This window comes from Anolis carolinensis, chromosome 1, assembly GCF_035594765.1.
Source record: "Anolis carolinensis isolate JA03-04 chromosome 1, rAnoCar3.1.pri, whole genome shotgun sequence".
In the NCBI taxonomy this organism is placed as follows: Eukaryota; Metazoa; Chordata; class Lepidosauria; order Squamata; family Dactyloidae; genus Anolis; species Anolis carolinensis.
Genome location: NC_085841.1, coordinates 143,045,863 through 143,071,578, shown reverse-complemented (window position 1 = coordinate 143,071,578; position 25,716 = coordinate 143,045,863). Strand labels below are relative to the sequence as shown.

The following is a 25,716-nucleotide window of genomic DNA, read 5'->3' as shown; positions in this document are numbered from 1 at the left end:
TTGAGCCATGGAAGTTAAATTGATCAAATTGCATTAATTTAATGGTGTAGAATACATGCATCCTTATCTCAAGAGAGTGAAGTGGGTTTGCCACTGTGATATTTGCTTTGCAGTATTACCCCTGACCTTTGAGCAATGACTGTTTTTGGGAATACTCTGCATTCCTAAAATATTGGAAGGCATGAAATGAGGTGTGGTTTGTTAGAGAGTATGCAGTAGTTAGAGATACTGATTTAAAAAGCAAACATGCCAATGGCTTGGAGAAAGGAACTAAGCTTTATTGTGGTAACTCCATTCTAAAACAGAATAGTAACTCAGGGTGCTTATCTAGTTCAACATCATTCCAGGCCCTGAAGTTTCTGGGCATATACCAGTGACCTAGGAATGGCCCCAGTGATATTATTTAGCATTATTCACTAAGTACCAACCACAGTGGCTTTCATTTTATCACTGAAACACACACGCCATATTTTCCTGTTTGAAATTAAGATTTGGCTGAAGAGGCTGTTCATAGGTTAGGTTGAAATAAGGAGATTGTTTTTTCTTATCTATTTAGGTTAGCAGTTCCCAACCCTTTTTGAGTTGTGATCTCATTTTGTAGAGGCAAAGTGATCCACAACAGCGATATATTAAAAATAGGTGATCGCGCTCCCAGTACATTAAAAATTAGAGCTGTTGGTGCTGCTACAATGATTACTATGGTGTCTGGTCCTTACAGCACTCTTCAGCTCATGGTTGATTGCTCTTGGCTGACCGGTTGGCTGGGAAAGAATGCAATATCCTGGACATCATATTCCTGAAGTGAGATCATTTGATTCATGTTGACATACAATTTATTATATTTTGCTGAATTCACTGGTATCACTGTGCCACCCACAGGAAATAAGGCTAGGTACTCAGCACGCATGCATCCCTAAGAATCAAGCAATCACAAGCTGAGCACCTCCCACATTCTGTAGAGCCAGTCACCAAACTGTGCATGAACCTGGACCTCAAAACAAGCTAATACAATGGACAAAAGATTGCTAAACATTTGTGTTAAGAAATCTCTGTGCAGTACGCAATGGCATGATTTTTTTTTGCTTTCCCTTTTAAAATTTTCATAGCTCACTACTGCCCAATGACCCCAGAGAAAACCTGGTACTGTTTTGGGTGGACTCCAAAAGAGGGCCTAGACAGAGAAGGATAGTCCATTTTATCGGGGGGGGGGGTGGATTAAGGATTTAAAAGTCCCCCCTTTTTTGCTGGTAATCCCTCCCCTTCCCATGTCATAAATAATGTTTGTTTTGATGAAGGCAACATGGGTGGGGGAATAACAGGAAAACAGAGGGAAATGGTTTAACACCCCCCCCCCCCCCGTAAAACGGACTATGGAACAGTACTGAAAACCCTTTTTGATCTCATTTGGGGTCACTACCCATGTGCTGGGAACCAGTGATTTAGGGAGAGAAGATAAAAAAAGCATGTAATCTACTCTACTTGCTTCTAATCAGAAGATGAATACATAGCAGAGCAGAGGGTAAGTCCTGGTACTTCAATGACTAGGAATGAAGGTGGATGCTAACTAACTAAATGCATAGACCCCCCCCCCCCCCTTGAGAGTCTTTGGAAGTTACAACAACAAATCAATTCAGCCTGTAGCAAGCTGCTGCTCTCCTAGCTGGGCCAGAGTTAGGCACAAGTTTAGAGATGAGCCCAGAAAATTAGAGAATCTGCACTTTGTCTTCCATTTGGAAATGGCACATGAAAACTAGAGATTCAGGTTCAAACTCTGAGATGTGGCAACCACACTAAAGATGAAATTGGACCTTCCTGCTGCATTGTAAAGACATAATTATTGCACTGATTTTCCTTTCAAATGAAATGTTTTCTAGGAGCTGGTGGAAATACCTTCAAATTCATCCTTTCTTAGGAGCACCTGTTCTCAATCAGGTGCACTGGTCTACCTATCATGATTTATCAGTCAACCCTGGAAAGTTTCCTATGCACTGGATTATGAACTCCATTCCTACTGATATATGCTTTTAGCAGACGGGAGAATGGTGGAATTTGTCCAAAAAGTTTGTCTTATGCTTTCTAGCTGGCTGCTTAACTGAAGAAGGAGGCAAAGAATTTCAACATCTCCTCTAACACTGCTGAAGTGTTTTTTGTGCTCTGCGTGTTGTTGTTTTGACAGGCTGTTGGAGGTGATAGGCTTGCTTGCTGGCTCTCCATGGCTTCAGCATTTTGGAGTTGTGAGCACATAACAAGGCACAGCAAGGAGGAGAGCTGATTGTAACAGCAAAACATTTGTCTCTTGATTTAGAGTTTTATTGTTCTTATTTCATACATGCATTCTGCTAATGCTATTAATGGATGGGGTAGATATTTTTATGGACAGATAGTTTGAATATCCTAATCTTGATCTATGTTTGTTCTGAGAGTGGGCTGGAGAAGAAGGTATGACAAGCTTATGGCTAAAAAAGTACATGTCATTGGTCGATCACACCTCCCAAATTCTGGGAAGATCTTATAGTAAGTGTCATCAAGTAGAATGAAGCAACTGCCTCTAGCTGGAAACCTTTGTAGCAGGAAATGGCAGCAAAGTGATCACCATATATATTCAGGTATATGTCAACCTCATGTATTAGTTGATGGCAAGTACTAGTGCCAAAATTATGCTCTTTAATATGATGTGTGACTCGCCACCTCTTCACATGGGGCATTTTTGCCCCATTTTGCCGCTTTGCTTCACAGCAAGGACAGGGCCTACTGTGCACCATCATACGATGCATGGCAGCCCCCACCCACTTTCCTCCCAAAGTTGGGGGGAAGCGCTGAAAGGCGCTTCCTCCACAACTATGGGGAGAAAAGTGTAGTTTGGGTATCTCTGACGGAGCTACCCACACTTCCTCCCCATTTCCCTGTGTCATTGGGGAAAGAGCAGTAGGGCAACACGCGTTGCCACCCGTTCTGCCATCTGAAGGGGAAGTGAAAGGGTGACAAAGTACCCTCTCCCATCCCCTCCATGTGATGAGGAGAGGAGGGAGGGCGCGCAGGGTGCCATGAGCCACCCAGCGCATCTTCTCTTTTGGCAGTGATTGTTGGCGCAAAGGCACAGTCCAGAAGAGTTGTGTGAAGAGGTCCCAAGTCAAGGCTATTCTGCTGTGGAAATTACCAATGCCAGTTCAGGGGACCAATCAGCCCTAGTCATCACTGCCATTTCTCTGCCCAAGTATTCAAAAAGTGCATGATGGAGACAGCAGAGGCTCTGGTGCTTCTTTTAGGTTTTCCTTTCATCAATCTATTTTGAGAAGGGGAAAAAAAGAGTTAAGGTACACTATTTACATTGCTCTGTGGATAAGTTGACCCATGTTTTCGGGATGGGGTTTTGACTAAAATTATTAGATTTATATATAAGTAGATAGGGTATTACTCTGTTTTTATTGCTTACTTCATTCTTACTGTATATTCATTTGGTTCCAGTCCTTGCTGGATGCTCAAGTTCTATTACATACAATATTGTAGTAAAACGATGCCCTTTAGGTAAAAGAACAAACAACTCAAATACCAAAGAGAGAGCCTGAAGCAAAAATGTGAAATGGTGGAAGGCTACAGCAGAGTATGCCTACACTTCAACATAGTTGACTGGAGTGTGGCTGGAGCAGCCTGTTGCAGCTGAAGTGCTGACGGACTTGTAATGTGCCTCTTCCTCTCCCTCTCCCTCTGCCTCTAGTGCTCCCCTAGTGTTTTACCCCTCCTATTAGATTTCTCCCCTCGGTCTCATACTTGCTGTGTTAACTGTGTCTTTAAACAGTACTGTTTTTAAAAACTGTTTTCTAATCTTTTTATGACTGCTTCTCTAGGGAATTGTGTTTCCCCATCCCAGGGTGTTTGTGCCCCTCTCTGTGCTGGTCATGGACCTTAATAAAGTCTTAATGGATTCATTGATTGACTTCAGCATAGTGCTTGTCATGTAGCTTTCCCTTAAAGCTGTGGTTCTCAACCTGGGTTCTCAGATGTTTTTGGCCTTCAACTCCCAGAAATCCTAACAACTGGTAAGCTGGCTGGGATTTCTGGTAGTTGTCGGCCAAAAACATCTGGGGAGCCCAAGTTGAGAACCACTGCCCTAAAGTATTTTTAGCCATAGTTGTTTAAATCCATAGATAAAGAATTTGTGGATATAAAGGGCCAACTGTATTTGAGTGATATGGTGTATAAGATTTAAATATGGCCCCATCCATAGTACCACTACTTGGTTTTCCCTCCTACTCTCCATTCCCTTTTCTTTTTATGTATCTTAGATCATGGACCCACAGGAAGACACACTCTTATGTTTCAATATGGGTACAGCAAATAGGAAAAAATAGGTGCTCAATGTTAATACTTTCCATACTGGCCAGGTCAAAAATAGCTAAATTGTTATGCTGTCCACGACTTTGGTACTGGTCCTTCAGGGTTGGTTTCCCCATAATTCTTTAGATTTTTCACATAAGGAGACACTCTCAGTTTTGCATCAAATTTTCACTTCAGGCAAAATTTCAGTGGCAGCTCTACCTGAGGTGCATACTGAATAAATTATGAATCTTGGCCTTATCTTAGTAATGAAAGAAATAAAAAAAGAATAAAAAAACAATATTTTGGAACTGTAACTGTTGATGGTAATCAAGTTCACATGTGGAGAGATTTGGGAATGGATCTGGCTTTAATCTGCTTTAGCTTAGTAAACAAGAAGGTATTGCACTTGGCAGATGAGGAAAGTTTTGGAGATCCTAGGTTTTCTCTCTCAGTCGCTTAGCTGCAAATCAAATGGAGGGATTTTGAATGATGTTTTGAAATGGAAATGTTAGATTTACCTATTCCAGTTCCAGGGATACTATCAGATTTAAAAGAAATGGAACTTTATGGGGGGAAAAATGAAACGAGAGCTCTTGTTGAAGAATCTATGGCATAAATCAGTCCCCCAAGGGGTTGGGAGTAAGGTTGTCAGGGACCTCATAAGAACATGTTAGATCCAACATAGTTCTTCAAACAATCTAGAAGAACATTTGCAGAGATCATGCTGAGAGGGAATCACTGGAAGCATCCAAACACATCTACTTGCGGTAAAAGGCCAAAACTCTATTGATTACATCATTAGAGTGTTGGTCCAGCAAGAAGCTTACATGCAGTGACCTATCATCCTATAACTTATCCTCGCAGTGGACTCATCCTGGGGTGACAGTCATGGACTCCACTTAGATGCAAAGCCATCATTTGGTTCCCTGTCAGTTGTGGTAGAGATATGTCTGGGAGCATCTACACTGCCATGTAAAATTAAGATTATCTGCTCTGAACTGGATTATATGGCAGTGTAGATTCATATAATCCAATTCAAATCAGGTAATCTAGATGTTATATGGCAGTGTAGATGGGGCTTCACAGTGTTTGTCATGAGCTTTAACTTGTCAGCCTACCTCTGATATCTCTAAAGGAAACCCTTATAAAGGAGACTCCAAGAAATATTGCTTTTTATCCCCCAAGATATGGATTCGACATCATACCACACCACCAGTCGTGACATAAGAAAAAGAAACCAAAGGCAGACGGATTAAATCTGTTATGATGATTGCAACCATTATATATAAAAAAACTTTTAATATTGTGTGTGTGCCAGAGGACTGTCAAGGGAGGACTTTATGCATCTCACAGGTGTACCTGGGTACAGAGCCAATGTGATGTAAAGGCCTGAATGTTGAATTACAACTTCAGAGACCAGGGTTTGATTTTGCTGTCAATCATGGAAACCCATTGGGTAGTATTGGGTGACTGACACATTTTCAGTCCCAGAAAAACTCAGTAATCAATTGACCTAAGGTTCTTGTCAGAACTAGGAAATGTATTAAGCTTTTCATTGCCATATGTTGGAAATTACTTGAAGATACACAACAACGACACCTAATTATAGTTTGATTTCACCCTTTCCTGAGAGAAAGGCACACCTCCCAACATGTCAGCCAGCCAAATAAATGGCCGAACCCTCTCAAAGGCTGTGAGAAATTCAAGGACCTCTGGAAATTCAAGGACCCATTCAATATTTTTTTTCTCTTTTGTTGCATAATAAGTTTTCATGAGGGATAAAAAAAATTCTAATTACAGGGACAAAATCTCCTGATTTTATACTCAAAACTTGGGTTAAATAGGGGATGGCAAATCACGTAATTTGTTTTCAGTTATGTTGCCATTTCAGATGGCCCTTTTTTGCTGGACTGCATACAAATACAAAAGACATACATTTTAGATGCATGGTTTTCAATTTAAATATTTTAATGTGAAGTTTTTCAAATGTATGCAGTTTTCAAGAGATTTCTTTCACTGAATAAAATGTTTTGTATGCTTTTTCACGATATTAGCATCTGTGCATGGCTTTAAAAAGATATTCACACTTTCTATCACTTTTTCAAGTACTCACATATTTTGTATGCCTGGGAAAGGAGGCTGCACCAAATGCTTCAGAAAAGTATAGATTTTGAAGTCAGAATATGGTGTATCTTATGTTTAGCTTGAGAAAATGCAAATTTGATTAATTTGCATTAAATTCCTCATGTGATACTTCACCTTCTCTTTCAACTTAATCATTACTGTACAAAGATAAAATAATCATGTCCTTGATGGCTAAAATAAAGCAAGATGGGAGATGCTAAAGATTTAAAACAGGACTGCCTGATAGGTATTCCTTCTCCTCCCTGGAGGTAAAAATGAACATATTGCCAAAATCATTAATTTATTACCAGTTTTGTGCCCTGAGGCATAAACTACTATATATACAGGGAAATGTAAGGAAAATAGCAGATTAGGTCTGGAAACTATGCACATAACAAAAAGTTCATGATTTTTAGTCAAAAAGATAGATAGATAGATAGATAGATAGATAGATAGATAGATAGATGATTGATAGATAGATGATAGATAGTTAGATAGATAGATAGATCCTGCCTTCCATAAATTGCGGTCTGCTTATAACCTTCCTCAGACTTTCCCTCCTGTGCTCAAGGCTAGTAGTCTGTAGTTGAGAAAGCCATGCACTAAAGTTCCATCTACCATCAGCAAGACTAATCCTGTTCCAGATTAGTCAGTGTTGTGCAGTTTATCCCTATGTAGTGTGTGTGCAGTTATACTGTAGTATGTTTGTAGTTTGACACCACTTTAACTGACGTGGCTCAATGTTATGGAATCCTTGGATCTTTAGTTTGGTGGGGGCACCAGCACTCTTTGACAAAGAAGGTTGAAGATCTTGTAATTTCTGGTAGCCTTATCAAATTACAAATCCAGGATTTTATACCTTGTCAAACGGCATTAGTTCAACAGTTAGATGCAGCCTCTGTTCATGTACAAATTTAATGCACCACTACTTTTTGTACAGCACTGTTTTTCTCAGCTCGTCCTCCAAAGATGTTAGCTATGGCATATATCCCTGCTATGGGAATGGTTGTTGGCTTGTGCTTTAAAGTCCCTTCCAATTTTGGTGACCCTAAAGTGAACCTATCATGGAGTATTATTGGCAGAATTTCTTCACAGAAAATTTGCCATTACTCACCTATGAGGCTGAGGGAGTAGAGCTTTGCCAAAATCGCCCAGTGGGTTTCCCTGGCCGAGTGAGAACTCAAACCCTTGTCTCCTAGAGTCCTAGCCTGACTCAAATCATGACATCATTTCCTGAATAAATAAGTCATTTAAAGACATCTACTGCACAATGCTAGCAAAAAAAATCTATAATATGCTCTTTCCCAGGGAGGGACTGGAGCAAATACCAATGACACCTTATGGTTAGTTCCTATAAGGTCTCTGTAAATGGACTCCACAAAGTTATTCTATAAAAAGAGGTGTGCAAAACACAGCTCCGGGACTGTAGATGCCCTCCCAGGGCTGATTTTGGGAGGGCACCTACAGTCCCAGGATCACCTTCTCCAGGCTATTCTTTGTTTCAGCAAAAACTGGTGAGTTGCCTTTTCTTGGAATCTTTGGGACCTACTTTTTGTGGACCTCACTGAAAATGTTCATATTTCAAAACCAGAAATGAACTCCTGGCTATATTGGGTGGCAGTGGAGTAGACATTTGGGGCAATCTCTCTCTCTCTCTCTCTCCCCCCCCCCTCATTGCTGACTTTTGCTCTGATGGAAATTAGGATTTTAATGTAAAATGATATCTTGAGTGAGCTATTGCATAGATTCATTGTTCCATCAATGCTTTGTTTTTGTGGTTTGGCCGAGAACAGTAGTCATTTTAATCCTTCTTGCAATATTATCACAATGGTTTTCTTGACATTGCTGTTTCTATATTTGGGTATGTCAGAAGGTATGCCTTGGCAGTGGGGTTATTTTAGTTGTGTCCATTCTCTCTTACATCATTCATTTCTCTTCCCACTTTCCCATGCTTCTGTGGGAATGTCCGAAATATAGGCATATAAAACTCTCTCACTCATTCTCCCCCCCTCTCTCTCACACACAGATGGCCCTTCTACATATGCTGTAAAATCTGGAAGTAACCCGGTTAAAAGGGGGTGGTGGCTTTTAGGGAGGGTTTGGTTAAGAGGTACACAGCATGTGCTAAAAAAAATGCACCTTTAACAAGATTCAGCCTGAAAAAAACAGATCTTTGCATGTATATCCATGCAATCATGCAAAACACGTGCTTTTTTTCCCTTCCCCTGTGGGGACTGCTCCAATGCATGTGCACTTTTAAAAAGCCCGAAACAGCTGATTGGGCTGTCAAATAGACACAGGTGGTTCAAAGGAAGAACGAATGGAGAGCAATTAGAATTATCTGAAACTCGTTATTTTGCATGTTATAATCTTAAACAGACATTGAATTACGTATTGGGGAAGGGAGAGATATGATGGAAGTTTTAAACAAATGTTATGTACTGAACCTCATATGTGCATATGCAAATCTGTTTGCTTATTTTAAGATATTCTCAAGTGTGTATATATGGTCCAGAACATAATGGAGTGAATTTTTTTTTTTAAAAAAATCAACCGGATATCCCCCGTCTGCCCTCCATCTTGATGTCCTACAAAGGAAGGCTGTGAGGATGGCGGGGAACCATTTCCCGGGACTGACGGCATTTTATGACTCAGTTCTAAAATATGGATTTTGGCACTGTCTGGAAGCCCCAAACACATCTGTTTGTTCTGTGAGAATGAGAATGTGCACATAAGAGGAAGATTTCATCTGCTCTAGGTCAGTTATCAGGTTAGGTGTTTTCTGTTTCTCCACCTATATCCAACCTAAGGAAGTGGCCAAAGTTCATTATTATAATGATATCCAACTCTGTTTTCATCATCATCATCATCATCATCATCATCATCATCATCATCATCTTAAAAACAAGCTGTTTTTTCACATTGAAATAGTTAACTGGCTCCATGTGCATCTTCATCTAGTGCTCCTTTTGGTCCAGGAGAGCTTTTCCTCTGGTTAAATAGGTGGCAGTGGAGACAGTTTTCACAGAAGTTTCTTTCCCCGGTGGACCCTTTTTTCACCCATGAAGACCTGTCCTAGAGGTTGGGGCTGAGTTATGGCAGACTGCCGCCTTTCTTTATTCCCAGTGGGATGATCTTAAATGCACCTTTGATGAAGGATCATTCTGCTGCTAGAAAAACTAAGAAGAAAAAACACACCCTTAGGTACAAGCCATTGTTTTAAAATATTGAATTTCACAAAGTGGGAAGAAGCAACATTTAGTTAGTACAACCAGTATTGGAGAATATTGATATGGATTGACATGCTATGACTATAGGAGCAGCCTGGTTTATGCTTGTGGATTATGTGATTAATTATGACTGTGGGTTTAAATGTTTTTAATAGTTTTACTTGCATTCTATGATTTTATATGTCTTTTAATGTTGCATTGTTGTTGTCAGGACCCAGGCAGCAGAGCACCAATAACCATACACAGAGGCCAGAATCTATCTAATATCTTTATTAAGGAAATATGTAAAGTTAATAAAAGCAAGCGTATGAATTAGTCCAGGAGTAGACCTTTCAGGAAAGGTCAAAATTAGTCCAAAGAAGCAATGTCCAATATGAAATATTAAGGTCCAAAGTTGTAATCCAATAACCGAAACACTCACTTTGCCAGGCAAAGTGAGGGGAGATGACAAGGTCTTTTAGTCCATGAACTTGAACGAGGCTAGGAAGTAACTTGATTCTTGGAAAAACAAGGCTTGGATACAAGGCAGCAAGGAACGAGGAGCAAGGACAAGATCCGTGGTATTTACTTGGCAAAATCCGGGAAACAAGGCAAGGCTGGGTCTTGGAAAGCAAGGCAAAATCCGTGGAAGAACAAGGCTGGAAAACGAAGGCTTGAATCAGGAACAAAGGCTTGGAAGCGGAGTAGCTGTCCACACACACTACTCCAGTTGCTGACGAATTGACTCCGCAAGATCCCTCCGGGAGCAAGGAACCTAAATAGGCCTTGTTTTCCCCACCAGAGAACACTTCTCTGGGGAACCAGAAACGAAAGTCAATCTCTGTGTCCAGATGTATGACTCCCTAAAATTTCTCATGGGAACAGGCTTTAATCATCTGAATGCTTTGCTGCTATTCTCAAACTCCTGCGATTAGCCTGTTGCACTCCTTTCTGCTGGAGAATGTAATTACGGCGCGAAAAAGGGGGAGAACTCGACTCCGGGCTTGTTTGGGAGATTTCTGGAAGACAAGCCTCCTGCAGGTGCAAAGGCTCAATTTCTGGCTGAAATGGTTCCCTTTCTGGCTGAAATGGAGGAAAACCCAAGTTCTCCTCTTCGTCAGTCACAACAGCACTAGGAATGGGACTACATGGCCCATGAGTCATCACAGTTGTCAAGGAATCGAATAGCTGCCTTCTATGAAAAACCGCTTTCAGTCCCCTTTGGGGTAGAGAAAGGCGGGATAGAAATATCTCAAATAAATAAATAAATATTGGGAGATGAAGCCTGACAACATCTGGAGAAACTCAGTTGCCTGTCCTGTTACAAAATGTGCAGAACAGTAAGTTTTGTTACTTATGGACTCTACTTTATTTTATAGCACCCACATTGAAAGCACCTCTCCTCATGTTCGGTTTTTAAGCTTTTCATCTCATAGTAGAAAGAAGCATGCAGCATTGGTTAATTAATGCTGCCAGCACTCTGTGCCACTAAATGATTGTTTAGCCTAGAGTGGAATAAAGTACTACAATGACTAATACAGTATCATAATATAACAGAAAATTAAAAATCTGATAATTTGATTGGAAGTCTCAGGTGAGTTTTCTGTATGAAAGCGTTAACCCCAAGTAGCTATAAACAGGTAAATGTTTTATTCATCCAACTGATAAGGAATAAATGCATATGATATAAATTATGTATAATTAATACTCTTGGGGTAAAAAAACCCTCCTTATGCTAATAGGTTGTCGGTTAATTAAGAAATGGAATATGAGGCAAACAAAGGTGATTAGAACATACCGTGGGACTATAAACAGACATCAGGCCTTAAATAATCTCTCCATAAAACACATTATACAGAAAACAATTTTGCTTTAATGTAGTGCAAAAGCTTAATGTATTGTAGGGAAAGGGGGAAAAAACATTCAAGAGTCTTTAAATATGGAAAACAGTTTGACTTAACAATTTACGGATTACAGAAACGCTTAGTGATGTGCTTTTTTGTTTTTAAATATTGACTAAACATAAACTGAGCTCAAGAGTTGCAGAAATGGACATAAACTGTGAAATCTGTATGGTATGAGATACTATAGGGCCAATCACCATTACTGTATGCCATTTGGTTTTTAATCCAGGATACTATAGCGAAATCTTCCTAAAAGAGTGGCCAGTTTTAACCCTTCTGTATCTTGGCTTGTGAGTTTCTCCACTCCTGCCCATTCATGTTCTATTCCTTTGGAGAGCTTCAATGATCAATGACAACTACAATCTGTGGAATTAATGTGACCTTTTCACAATGAATGTGTTACTTTGGACCTTCTCCACCAAAATAAAAATCAGAATTTTTGGAAAATATAGACAATGTTTCAGCTACTTAGTTTACTTAAGTATGGTTACCTAAGTAACCATTCCTGCCTAACCCCCTGCTAAACATTGACCTCTTGAGTCTAAAATGATATTGTCAATTGATTTTTGTGCCTTAAGTCAATTTTCAAAGACTTCTATCCATGGGGAGGAAGGGTTTTGATTTCCCTTTTCACCAGGACTTTGGGATAGATGGTATACATGTGAGCCTGGGAACTTGTGACGTATGTTTTTAGAATACAGCTTGCATCAACCCTGACAATTCACTACATTAAGAAGAGTTGGTGTGAGTTGTGGTCAAATTATTTCTGAAGGGCCACATATTCCCCAGTACAAGTGCAAACCGTTGGACTCAGTGAGAGAATTTGGGTGTTCAGTTTCTTCCATTTGTCCTCCGCTGGCATAAGAAAGATGGTAAAAAAATTAAAAGCAGGAAGAAATAAAAGTCTTCTGACTAAAGCGGTTTGTGATCATTGACAAAATACAGTAAAACATGGTGAACTTCACACTGGTTCCTATTAGCCCAGAGTTCTGTCAGCAACTCCATCTATGTATCCCTCTCGGGTGTAATTCAGACATCATAAAATCCTCCATGCAGAGTGGCCTCTGGCTTTGGCAAGAGAAAGGATGTAAGCGTCAGCTCACAGATCATCATGGTGGGCACGGCAACATTGCATTGCTCTTGAACACAGCAGCACATGCATTCCTTTCTCCTCATGTTTTCCATAGAAGAAAATAAGATATTTTGGAGTCCTTGTCTTATATCCATATTCGGGAGATATCAAATACATTTTGACAGCCCTGAGTTGGAATCTAACTTTGCTTTCCCCTTTCAAGGTAGGAATGGAAAGAATATTACAAAATGTTTAAAATATGATCAAAGCATATTTCTTTTGATCAGGGAAACACTGACATGTATTGATGAGAATTTTCACACTTTGAAATTTATTATGTGCAAATTTCACATTCCGTGTTTTGTAGAGAAAACAGGATTTTCTGTTTGGAAAATATTATTTTTGTGTAGAAAATGCAGTTTTCTTCAATAAAACAAAATATTATGTTAGAATTTTGCACCAAATAAGCTCTGAATGATTAATAATCTTCAAATACTTCTCAAGTATCTAGCATTTCCTCAGAACAGGAATAAATATTTCCAAAATTATTTGTTGCTTCATTTGGGAATAAGATCCCAATTCCAAGTATAGCATTTCATCTAAGACCTTGAAGAAAAATGTTCATTTAGTCCCATGGCTCTAGAATGCCTCTTTAAACAAGCCATTCTTTTAGTCCACCTATGGGACTTCAAATCACAATTAACTTGTTCCATGACATCCAATGGAACCAGAGCATCCTTAATTTGCAGGATGATCCTATGTGTACTTATGAGAAGTAACCTCTATCCCCAATATTTCCTGCCTTGTAACAATGAACTACCTATTTCAGCATAAATACATTTATTTACTTTTTAGAAAAAACAAAAACATTTTTGAAAGTGAAAAATTGTTTTTAAGGTTGTTTTTTTAAAAAAAAAACCCCTTCAATTTCTTTAAACATTATTAGGACATAACAAGCTATTGCTTATCTGGTAGGCAAATTTGTGTTGGCACAGGGCAAGAGAGGGAATGGGCCATTGAATCAGAATAAAGGTGGGGCAAAAGAAACAAAATAGAGAAAAAATCAGATGGATTGCAAAATGCCAACTTACAAAAGACTGGCAAAAAAATGTAAAAGCCTACTCCTCATGAGGTCTAGCTAATATCAGGAATTATTGCCTCGAACCCTGCAGGTGTGGATCCATTTCTTTCACAGTGAGCAAATGGGGTTGTAACTGCCTTTGACAATGTAAAAGCTGCAGAATCCCTCTGCCCTGGGGCAGACAATGATGCTGGGGGAGATGCTGATTTCAGGACAGAAAATTACAATGGTTATGTAGTAAACAGCACCTGGAAGTTTACTAATGATTTTTTACGATTAACAACAGTGCTTTGGATTTGATTATTCATGCATGCCTTCTATGAAAGAAAAGAAAAGAAGCAGATGTAGATGAGTGTCAAATGGCCTATGAATTTTGGGGTCTGATTTTTTAAAAAGTATTATTTTATAACCAGAAGTAGAATCTCTTTCCTGATACGTTATCTATTGATGTATTGTACATGAACACTAGTTTTCTAGTTTATAACATTATATGTTCTTCTTAGATACTTATGAATTGACAAGCAGTCAAGCATTCTTTGACTTGCATCATTTAAGGCTTTCATGGTCGGAATCACTGGTCTGCTGTGAGTTTTTTTGAATATGCTATACAGCGTGAAAAAAACTCACAGCAACCCATTCTTTGACCTGTTTCTCTTACCCTATTGTAATAACTCTAGTTCAAGATGAAGAGTAAGTACAAAGTTTAGGCAACCGAAAAGAATATAATCATACTTCTCTTTTGTAAGTCCAGTCATACAATAAGTTGAATGGTGTTTGAAAAATTCATCCAGATGTTCATTTGGTGTTTTGGTTAATTTTACTAGCCTGGGATACAATACTCTTTGATTTACAATTGAAATTCAAAATTTATAATACGTTGTTGTGAAGCCTTAAAATTTTGACAAGCCAGTTGCCTATTTATAGCTGCTATTGCTTTTACAGGAATGAAACCTAAGAGATTGGCAGTTTGTACAACTCTGGTTTGAATACGGAGATGAGAATTACTGCTTGCATGGTAAGAGACCACTTCCACTTTGGCAAGTATCCCAAAAGTACATTTCTCTAATGCCCCATCTTGATGTATACCAGTAGTTCTCAACCTGGGGTCCCCAGATATTTTTGGCCTACAACTCCCAGAAATCCCAGCCAGTTTACCAGCTGTTAGGATTTCTGGAGTTGAAGGCCAAAAACATCTGGGAACCTTGGTAGAGAACCACTGATGTAGGTCACTGATGTAGTCCTGTCACTGATGTAGACCTATGCCCTATTATATGCAACATCAGAGGACCTTCAGATGATCACAGTGGCTTCAAAGGTGGTATAAGGAGACTTGGGGGAAGGTAGTGTAGAAATGGTGGTTAGCTTAATCTTGCCAAATCTAAGGGTGCATCTGCACTATAGATTCAATGCTGATGCCATTTTAACTGTCATGGGTCAATGCTATGTTTGTTGTGGCATGAACACTCTTTGGTAGAGAAGGTTTAAAACCTTGTAAAACTAAAACTCCCAAGATGTTGCAACATGGAGCCAAAAAAATTAAATTGACATCCAACTGCATTCATTCTACTGTATAGATGCACCCTCAGACACTAGGTCCAAATTGCACAATACTGACAAGTCTGGAAAAGAATAAGTCAATATTTTGATCCACGTGGTGCCAGTGAATAATGTTTGTGGTAATCAAATAGAGCTTCAACTTTATGCAGTCACATGTATGTTTTCTCTAGGGACACCTCTTTTTTTTGCTATAAGGACATAAAGGAATGTTTTGATGTCAAGATTCATAATGTTTATTTTGCACCTCTCAAGACCATTCAAACAAAGTACATAATATCTTCCAAATTTACACATTTGCAGGATGTATAATATGTTCTGAAGAAATAAATATGGATGAAACCATCAGTATATCTTAATGCAGTCAACTTGACACGCATATATGTGAAAGCTGAAGGTCATTGGAATACTTTACTACATGAAAACACTATTATATGACAGTTGCGCAATTGCTGATACCAGATACATGCTAGCACGAGCACCCTCATTTTAACACTTCCCTCAATTCATGCAGGTGTGACAAATTTTAAACTTCCACTATGTCTAAATTTTGTTTTGTGTATTTTAATATGTATTTTATGGAAATACGTTTTAACATATGCATTCTATGATGTGTTTTTAAATGATTATGTGTTTTGATTACGTGCTTTAGCAATGTTGTAACCCGCCTCAAGCCATGAAGTGGGTAAAAATAAAATAATTAATAATGTTGCATGAGAAAACCAGCCCTGGGTCCTTGGGATGTCTAGTTTACCTGGGCCAGGTTCCCACTCACTGAAGTCTCCTTTTCCCCCCTCTCATTCCAAGCCCTCCCCCAAGCCCCAACTCCTGCCTGGCTCGCTTCATGACTTTGCGTGTCATCCTTGTACAGGGGTCATGCTAATCTTCTCTGTATCATTCCAATAATAATAATAATAATAATAATAATAATAATAATCATCATCATCATCATTTGCTAATCTCTGGTCGTATGTTTGTACTTTTGCATACTCTTCTAATTCCACCTTCTCATACGTTTGCTGTTCTGTAATTTTAAATGATGCTGATGATGATGATGATGCAATTTGTTTTTTTGCAGAAGTGGTAATGTTTTTAAAATGGCAAATATTACAGTTAAAAATAAAATAATCGGCTGGGAAGATGTAAGAGGAGGAGAATCCAGCCTTCTTGATGTCATTTAAGTGCTATCATGCTGTTAAAGTAGCAGAACAGATCTATCATTCAAGATAGATGATGGGAATGTTGTATCATTCACAGCTATTAATGGGTTTTCCTGTCAATGGTGGGGGAATAGTGGGAAGAAGGCAGACTGGGAATGGGGTGCACATTGTGGCATATTATCACCCTACCAACCCCAGAGATTACTTCGGTCCGAAGACCAAAATTTGCTTGAAGTCCCTAACATACGGACTTATCATTTGTCTTCCACTAGGCAGAGAGCCTTCTCGATTGTAGCCCCTCAATTATGGAATGCCTTGCCAGTGGAAACTCGAACCACCCGAGACTTACTTGCCTTTCGGAAAGCCTGCAAAACCTTGCTCTTCCGACAAGCGTTCAATGGGTGAAAGACTCGGGGCTATGTCTGTTTTTATTGTTGCTTTTATTGTTTCTTTTATTGTTTTTATTGTTATTTTAAAGCCAATATTGTTTTAATCTATTTTTGTAAGCCGCTCCGAGCCAAACCGGGAGTAGCGGTATATAAGTTTAATAATAATAATAATAATAATAATAATAATAATAATAATAATAATAATAATATTATAAGGATGCTCAGTAAAGGTTACTGTAAAGAAGTGGTTCCCAAACATATTTAGCCTACTGCCCCCTTTCCAGAAAAAAATATGACTCAGCGTCCCCTGGAAAGGGGCATGGCTTAGAGGGATGGGCGTGGCTCCTGCTCAAGAGCGCGAGGCTGAGCCTCTCCCCTAGTCCAAGATGCAGGGCTGTGAGGGGAGGTGGGCGGAGCCACAAATGGGTGGCCAGGACTGGGATGGGCGGCGTTATGAGCTCTGAGGCAGGGCTGAGCTTCTATCTCTGTCCTGTGGCACCTGCCAGGACACAGGGGGCGGGGATAAAGGAGGGGGCGGGGCCTCTTCCCAAGTGCCTGATGGGGCTGAGCCTCTATACCGCGTCCCCGTGTTCTAACATGCGCCTCAAGGGAGGTATACAGAGGCTTTTGGGAAGAGGCCCCACCCCCACCCCTAGCCCTGCCCTTTAGTCCTAAAAGGCCTCTCAGGAGAGGTATAGAGGCTCGGCCCCATCTCGGGCTCTTGGAAGGAGGTCCTGCCCCCTTCCCTAGCTCCGTCCTCTGTGTCCCAATAAGCACCTCAGGAGAGGTATAGATTCTCAGCCCTGTCTCGGGCTCTTGGGAAGAAGCCACACCCACCCCTCTAGCTCCACCTCCTGTGTCCTAACAGGCGCCTCAGGTGCTCAGCAATGTCTCCAGCACTTGGGAAAAGGCCCCGCCCCTCCTCTGGCCCCACCCCGTGTCCCAATAGGTGCCATCACCACCCCCCTGGATCGCTCCAGTGCCCACCAGCAGGCGGTAGCACCCACTTTGGGAATCACTGCTGTCAAGCTTCAATACCAGTGAAAACAAAATCTGTAGTCATTCTGAAATTGTGAATATTATCTGGAAGGGAGGGTTGATAAGCATGATATTTAAGTTGCTACAGCACCTTAGAGTGGAATGTGAATGAGACTACATTGATAATGAGGTGCGGCTATGTAAAGAAACATGAATGACAAAGGAGAAGCTCAAACAACTTTCAATAGAATTCCAAATTGCAAGGAAGATAAGACTCTTGTTCTGCCATAGTTTCACACTCAATACTGCAGTCAGGGAATTATTGGCGTTGTAGTAAAAGTTAGCCTGCTATGTTATGTCACTCAATCGTGGACCATGTAACATCCAAGGTTCATTCTTCAGTAACATTGATTGCAAAGTGCAATAAAGATGTCACATATAAGTGTCAATAAAATACTAAACTTTATCTTATGTCTCCACTCATGTGACTACAAAAAAATATAAGTTACAGATTGGTGTTAAATGTAAGATGCCAGTCAAATAATGACGATTTGCGTCCATGAAACATTGATTACTTTAAGTTAATAGTTAATAGGATTTGAAGCAACAGTGTTTTATCATCATCTATCCCATAAAAAAGAAACCAAAAAAGGAATTGTTAACAATAACAGAATGGCAAGATGAATATAGATGGTATTTAGGACCTCATGACATGGAGTTCCTTAAGTCAGGAGACAGCGGAGGCATTTGCGGGGCATTAGGATAAATTGCTGGGCAGCGCCTTGCATTGCCCTCTTCCCATCCCATGCTGGAATCTGTCTGGCTCTGGCTTTATCCTGTGCTGTCCTCAGTTTCTTGAATGAGAACAAGGGTAGTTACCCATGTTCTCCTGATCAGTGCTTAGCACACTGCAGAGACACATCTCGGCAGCATCCTAGAATGGGGCTGAAAACTAATGGGATGAAGTCCATAGTCTCATACATTATCCAGTACTGCTTCATGCCATTCAGAGAAATGTAAAATATATCTATATCAGTTCTAATTACTCTAAAGTTTCCAGGCTTTGTGTTTGGAAAAGTTATGTTTCTTCCAACTGATCTAATATTAGTATAGCTTAGATAGGTTGAAGATCTGTGATTGATTTCATAAATGTAGATAGTTCCTGCAGCAATGTAGGCATGGCAAAGTTGCTATGGCCATTTTATCATCCGGTGGCCAGCCTTCTGGCAAGCCTCGCCATACTAGGAAGCTGAATCTACATAGTCCACTTTTCTGGGGTTTAACTAGCTTGCTCAAACCTGCTAGATTTTAAACTACATTGGTATATACTTTGAGACCCCATAGTCAACTTGATGTTTTAATAACATGGTAAAGTAGGACTTTATGGAGATCTTTTTTTAGTAGGTCACCCCAATTATTGAAAATCAGATACATGCTCTTAATTACTATGTTACCAATAGGTGAAAAGCAGCATTCCCAAATAGCCACCTCCCCAATACATTGAAATTCAACCTTCTCGTCTTTGTTTTCAAAGTGCCAGAAAGTACTTTCTGTGTGCATCCCTTAGATCTTATTTCCTTTACTATATGAACCACTTTCAGATCAATATGGTGCATGCCCTACGTAGAAAAAACATTTATATTCCATTAACCATCTGTTTAGTTAGACTTGTCTGCATAAATGTGTTGGGCATTTGAATGCCTACGCATTGGACAGATGCTGTTCCATGAGAGATACTGCTAGCAAACTCTTTCAGTCAGAGGAAATAAGGCAGGTATAAACACCATAGAGATATATTTTCCAGTGGAAAAAGTAGGAGAGGGAGTGAACAGGAAAAGATGTGAAGTCAATTATATTTTCTTGGAATCAGAACGGTTAACCGTTACTTTAAAAATAAATAAATGAACAGGAAAATGTATCATCTACAAGATGAAAAATAGCACAGATACATCTTACCAAAATGGAGGGAACTATGATCAGATATTCAGCACACTGAGAAGCAGGCATACAGGCTGATTGTTGATTGAAAATTTTAAGACCATATATTTCTCTTTTAGTATTTTCCCATTTCAGACAACATAGGCTTGTCTTTAAGCAGAAGGTATCTTCAAATGGAGGACTGGCCTCTGAATGTCTTTCGATAGAGAATTGCTTCCTGTAAAGGGGGAACACTTTGCAACCTACTTGGAATGAAAAAGCAGAATATAGATTTTAAGTTTCTCAGGCAGTACATCAAATGCTTTCTAATGTGAACTAAATTTCCACCCTCAAGCACTCTACCCTGATAAGTATAAGGCAGCTGGTTCAGCACAAGAGCAGCACATGCTAATTCAAGCACCTAACAAGGTTTTACATTTGAGGTAGGAAGTCTTTATTCCTTAAACTATTTGGAACACAATTCCCACAATTGATCTTTATCACTGGCTGTCTTGGAAATTATAAACCAAACCCTCTGATATACCAAAGGTACACTTTAATCAACATTTTACTTTTAATACCTTTATGATATGGTATTGTTGTAATATCTAATGTGTAGGATGACAGACCTTGTTTGGGCTGTTTCTTGGAGAGCTCAAAAGGTTATTTTAAAATTTGTATATGTTAGAATATAAAGCTATTTATTGTTACATGGTATTAGAGTGCACCATGTAAGAAAATTTGAAACTGTTTTTCCAGTTACTTGTGTGTACCTCCTTTGAAAGTAGTTGTTATACTCCAGAAACTTTGTTTTTGTGGCTGCCGCAAACTATGTTGAATTGGTTGAGATATCCATTGAAAAACAATAACAAAATGTGTTGCATGATCTCCCACAAAAACAAAGTTTTTTCAAGTTTATTAAACTTTTCCCATATTTTTATGATAGAACCAATTAGGAAATGACATTCATAATACAGGAACAAAAATTGTAATACATAGCATTGTTGTTCTGTGTCTTCAATTTATTTCCAATCTATGGTGATCCTATCAGGGTTACTTTGGCAAGATTTATTCAGAAGGGATATTGTATTGCCTTCATCTGAGACTGATCATGGCTTGCCAAAAGTCATCCTGCAGGTTTCATGGCCAAGAAGGGATTGAAACCCTGGTCTTCATATTTCAGCGCTCAAACCACTACATGGCTCTCGTGTCATTAGACATAGTTTGTATAAGCATCAAAATTATTTTTAAAACCTTCAAAATAAAATCTTTTTCCAACTGTCCAAAACCTCATCAAATTATTTCTTCGAATAATGTTTCAATGTAATGAATAATATCTTGCTTAGTATAGTAATGTTGGTAATATTAGAGTTCATTATGTAACACAAACACACATTTTTTTCTTGCCCTAAGGAAACCATACATTATATGCTGATGTAGACGGACATGAGGTCTAAGTTCAAATTGTTTCTTTGTCATCCCTTTTATTGTATGGACCTGGGTAAGCCAATCTTCAACAAAGCTGTCACTAGATTTATATGAGAATATGACAACTGAAGAAAGCTGAGATGAAATGAATAAGTCATTGAAATGTGATGCTGGAGGATATTAAGTCAGGATCACTCATGCCATATTATTTCAAGTTTCCATGCATGATTGTAAAAGCTAGACAGTAAACATAGGAGGATAAAAAGCTTATGTGAAAATTACTGTATATATTAATGTATAAGACTACAAAGTTTAGTCAAATCATCAACTGAAAAAATCTGGGCCAACTTATCCATGGGTCAAGGCGAGCACTGTACGTTAACTCTTTTTAAAAAAGTAACCATTCCCTTCTTTGAGTAAAGTGGCAAAGGGCAAGAGTTTCATTTAGAAGAATCTAAACAAAACACCGACCCCCCTCTACTCTCTCTACCATGGTTCTGCTTCTGGCCTTCTTGAATGCCTGGGTGGGGTAATGGCATGGCATCCAGAGGTGACTACCCCCTGTAGTAACATTGGTGCATTCCTTTTTTTGCAGAATGACCTTTGACTTGTCCACAGGTCATATAAAAATTCATAATTTTGGCCCAAAATCTGCCCTCAACTTGCATAAGGTAGGTGCTGGAGAAGTGTCTTGCGGACACCATGAATCGCCAAATCAACTCAAGTACATCAAATCAAACTGAACTCTCTCTCTAGAAACCAAAATGATTGAACTGAGGTGGCTGTTCTTTGGCCATATCATGAAATAACAGAAGTCATTAAAAAGATGATGAAGCTTGGTAAAGTGGTAGGCTGTAAGAAAAGAGGAAAACTGCATTAAAGTGTGTTGATTCAATCAAGGAAGCCATGTTTGGAAGGCCTGAGCAGGACTGTCAGTAAGAGAGTATCTTAAAGGTTTCTCTTTCATAGTCACCATATGTCAAATTTGTCTTGAAAGCAATGAACCACAACAATCACTTGCATTTGTCCTTTGGCATTTTCAAAATGCTTTACATTTTTTATACATTAATAATAATAATAAATGATAATTTTTTATTTGTACCCCACCACCATCTCCCCAAAGGAACTCAGGGCAGCTCACAAAGCACTCCGAAGTGCCGCACATCAAATAAACAATGCATAGACATCAAAACAATAATAACATGAGATTATAACCACAAATACACATAAAATATCACATAATATTAAAATTCATAAAATTCAGTCATGACTGCAGATAAAACTGGTTGTTTTTGATTAATGAGCCAAGTTTACATTAGAAAATAAACTAGAACTAAGATGAAACTACTTGCAGTTATTTTAAAAGACAAAATGTAAAATGTATGAAAATTCAGCTCAGTTCAGCTCCAGCAGATTTTAAATTTCTTATCAATTTAAGACTTTAGCACTGCAATTATATATACCCAGTGTGGTTTGTTTCTGGGTACATATGTATAGGATTACAATAGAAATCTGGTTTCAGTTAAAAGTATTCCTGTAATGGTTATAATCTTGTAATATTCATATTGATATGAGTGCTTTTTATGATGGCAGGGTCTTTCTAACACTTAAAACCATCTTCTTCAAAGCAGTCATTAAAACTTTTATCTTTCCTTTTAATTTGTTTGCTAATTTGAGTTATGACAAAGTTACCAAAAAGTTGAACCACAGTACTAATTGCAATTTTCTGAAATGAGCCTTTGGAGACAACTGTATTTCCTATCTCTGAGGGCCCCTGTCAAATCAATAGCTTAACTACATTACGGAGTATACCACACAAAATATTTTGCAAGGTTGAAGAATGTCACTCTGTATTTCAAGCTCTTTCTAGAAAAAGAAATGAAGTGGGATGACAGGTCTTGACACTCTACTCCCACTCTTTTGTTAGGGTGGTTTTTTTTTTACTAGGGATTGGAGCCTTGTGGAGAATATTTAACATGTTTCACTAATCTGAATAATCAGCTGTCATATTATTGTCATATGCTATGAGATAGGTGGGTGTTATTTCCTTGGAGGATAGCAAATCTAGGGCACATATGAGGAGCACTTTCTTGTCCCTTGGGCAATACTCCTAGGGGTTTCTGTCACTGAAAATGGGCATCTGGTCCAGATACATTCAAAAGCAGGCAACCTAAACCTAGTTCTATACTTGTAGACCCTGTTTGACATAAGTGACAAATAGTCATCAATAGTTAGTGCTGACTGTAAAACGTCTTCTACATTACAAATGGTCTCATTGGATCCAAATTAAAATAAGCCACTTAAAATAATTTAAAGAAGTAAGTTTTGGCGACATCCCTTGCATAGAGTGCTTCCTTCATATATTTATGTTAGATGCCTGGGGTGTGTATCTGAGCACCCTGTTTCTCATTGTACAGTCAAATATCCATCATTTCATGTCCCAGTTAAAACATGGTCAAGTCATCATGAAGTCACTCCTACTGCTAATTGAGGAAGAATGGGTAGACAGAGTAGCTGAAGGGTGACAGAGAGGTGTATTACAAAAACAAACAAAAACATACAAAAGATATGTAGGGCTGTTGCTGACCTTACAATGATAAGATAAACTTTAAAATATTCCCAGTAGAAATTCTGGAGCCCTGCGATAACGTGACAGAAAAAACAGACTTTTTTTCAGTCTTGCTCTGTCTATAAATCAACCTTGCTTTCATTTGTGGTCATGTTCAAAAGAGATGAAAGATCAGACATTTTGTTACTGAGTTTAGATGGGCATGTTGGCTCAGATTCCTCCTTCTACAAACCCAGAAGTTCCTTTGTTTGGATAAATATATTTTTAAACAAAAATATTTAAACATGATTGAAATAGAAAAATTAAGCAATCCTTCCATGTACGAACAGATTTGACGTATGACTTGATTTGCATCTTGATTTTGAAAGTCACAGGTGTACAATTTCATTGATGAATATGTGCATATCAAGAATCTGCAAAAAGAGCAGAGATTGTGCTACAAATATGGGCACCCCTTCCTTAAAGGCAACTTTCTGGGTATGTGGGGCATGACAGGGAAACCATTTCCTTTCTCAAACTGTCTTGAATAATATGTCTTGATCCCACTTGCCAGTTTGGAATGGAGAAGGATCTCTATTTGTTTGAATCCTGTATTAAACAACACTGGAAAGCAAGCATGATAGCTAGGAAAAAAGGTATTGTCTTATCTTCTATCCCATATGCTATCACCTGGGATTTTAAAATCATTTGACCATGTAATTTAGACTGCATTCTGAAAGTGCAGAAGGCACAGTCCTAAGAGAGCTTTTATAATTTTTGAATACATAGATTAGCATTGGATTAGAACTTAGACTATGCTCCTCCATTGAAACTAGCAGTATAGCATTTCTGAAGTTGCTTCCTTTTGGAATAAATAATCTTATATCAAGTTCTTGATCATTGTCTAAGTAATGATCTTTTGTCACTTGTTTCCATTAAAGATCTCCTGAAAGAGGTAGCCTCAGAGTGCTGGCCAGATTCCAGCTTCAGTAATTTTGTTCTATGTCCCAAAGTACTTGTGGTAATTTAAAGTAAATGGACTTCTTTACATTTCCTTTCTTCCTGAATGTTCTGCTTTGATTCTTTTCTCAACTATGCTCTTTCTCTTTCTTTTTCTAATGGCGAGTTTCTAGAAGTGATGCCTTTTGGATACAAAGAAATACTTTTGTGGAAAGACAGTTTTATGATTCAATGCTTTTCTGTGGCATCTAGAGAAAAATGTTGACAGATCCTTCAGAGAAACATTTTCAAATTATGAGTGCTTTGATAATGAAACCAAATAATGGGAGATTGCGATTCTGCTCGTCTTTAAGAATAACCTAAGCAGCCATTTGTTGGCAATGTGCTTGGATTCCTACAATTGAGATGTGTGGTGAACTAGAGAGCCTCCAAGGCTATTTGACTATTTTGCACATAGGATACAAGAGACAGTGTTCCAGGTTAAAACAATTTCTTTCCATGGAATCCTATGGTTCTGGATCAAAGCCCATAGGATACAACAGACTACTGACAGTTGGGCAATGAAACAGTATAGGAAACTTTTGATGGTTCTCATCACACCTGGTTTTCAGTTGTGAACATGGGAGTAAAGTGTGACAAGAGGTAGGAACTCTGAACACGATGGCTGACCTATGTTCAAAGTTCCCTCCTTTCAGGACATTTCGGCCTCTTTTCAAGCCTGGAACATGTGATAAGCTCTGTGCCTCCTCATGCTTGACAACAGGCTGAAGTGTCCTACCAGGCGGAAATTTCTCAATGTGATGAGGTCAGATTGCCAGAGTTCCCTCCTTTCAGAACACTTCTGCCTCTTTTCAACCACAGAGGGCTATACATGACAGCCAGAAGCATTTTTGCTCATGTGATGAACTCAGTGCCTCTCCATGCTTGAAAAGAAGCTGAAGTGTCCTATAACTGGGAAATTTCTCAATGTGATAAGGTGGTAAATCTGTAACAATTTTGTCCAAGCATTTCAATATATTAGTCTTTTGGGAAACAATCGGTGAATTTCAGACTTGTCATAGTGACATAATGTTTA

The 25,716-nt window shown here is 38.9% G+C and overlaps 1 non-coding gene across 1 annotated transcript; it reads right to left on the bottom strand.

Annotated features, from left to right (window-relative positions):
* Positions 1 to 16,087: 16,087 nt before the first annotated feature.
* Positions 16,088 to 16,192, bottom strand: LOC134295772 (U6 spliceosomal RNA). The gene has a single exon (XR_010002381.1). It is a non-coding gene; the product is annotated as a U6 spliceosomal RNA (small nuclear RNA).
* Between the last annotated feature and the right edge of the window lie 9,524 nt (positions 16,193 to 25,716).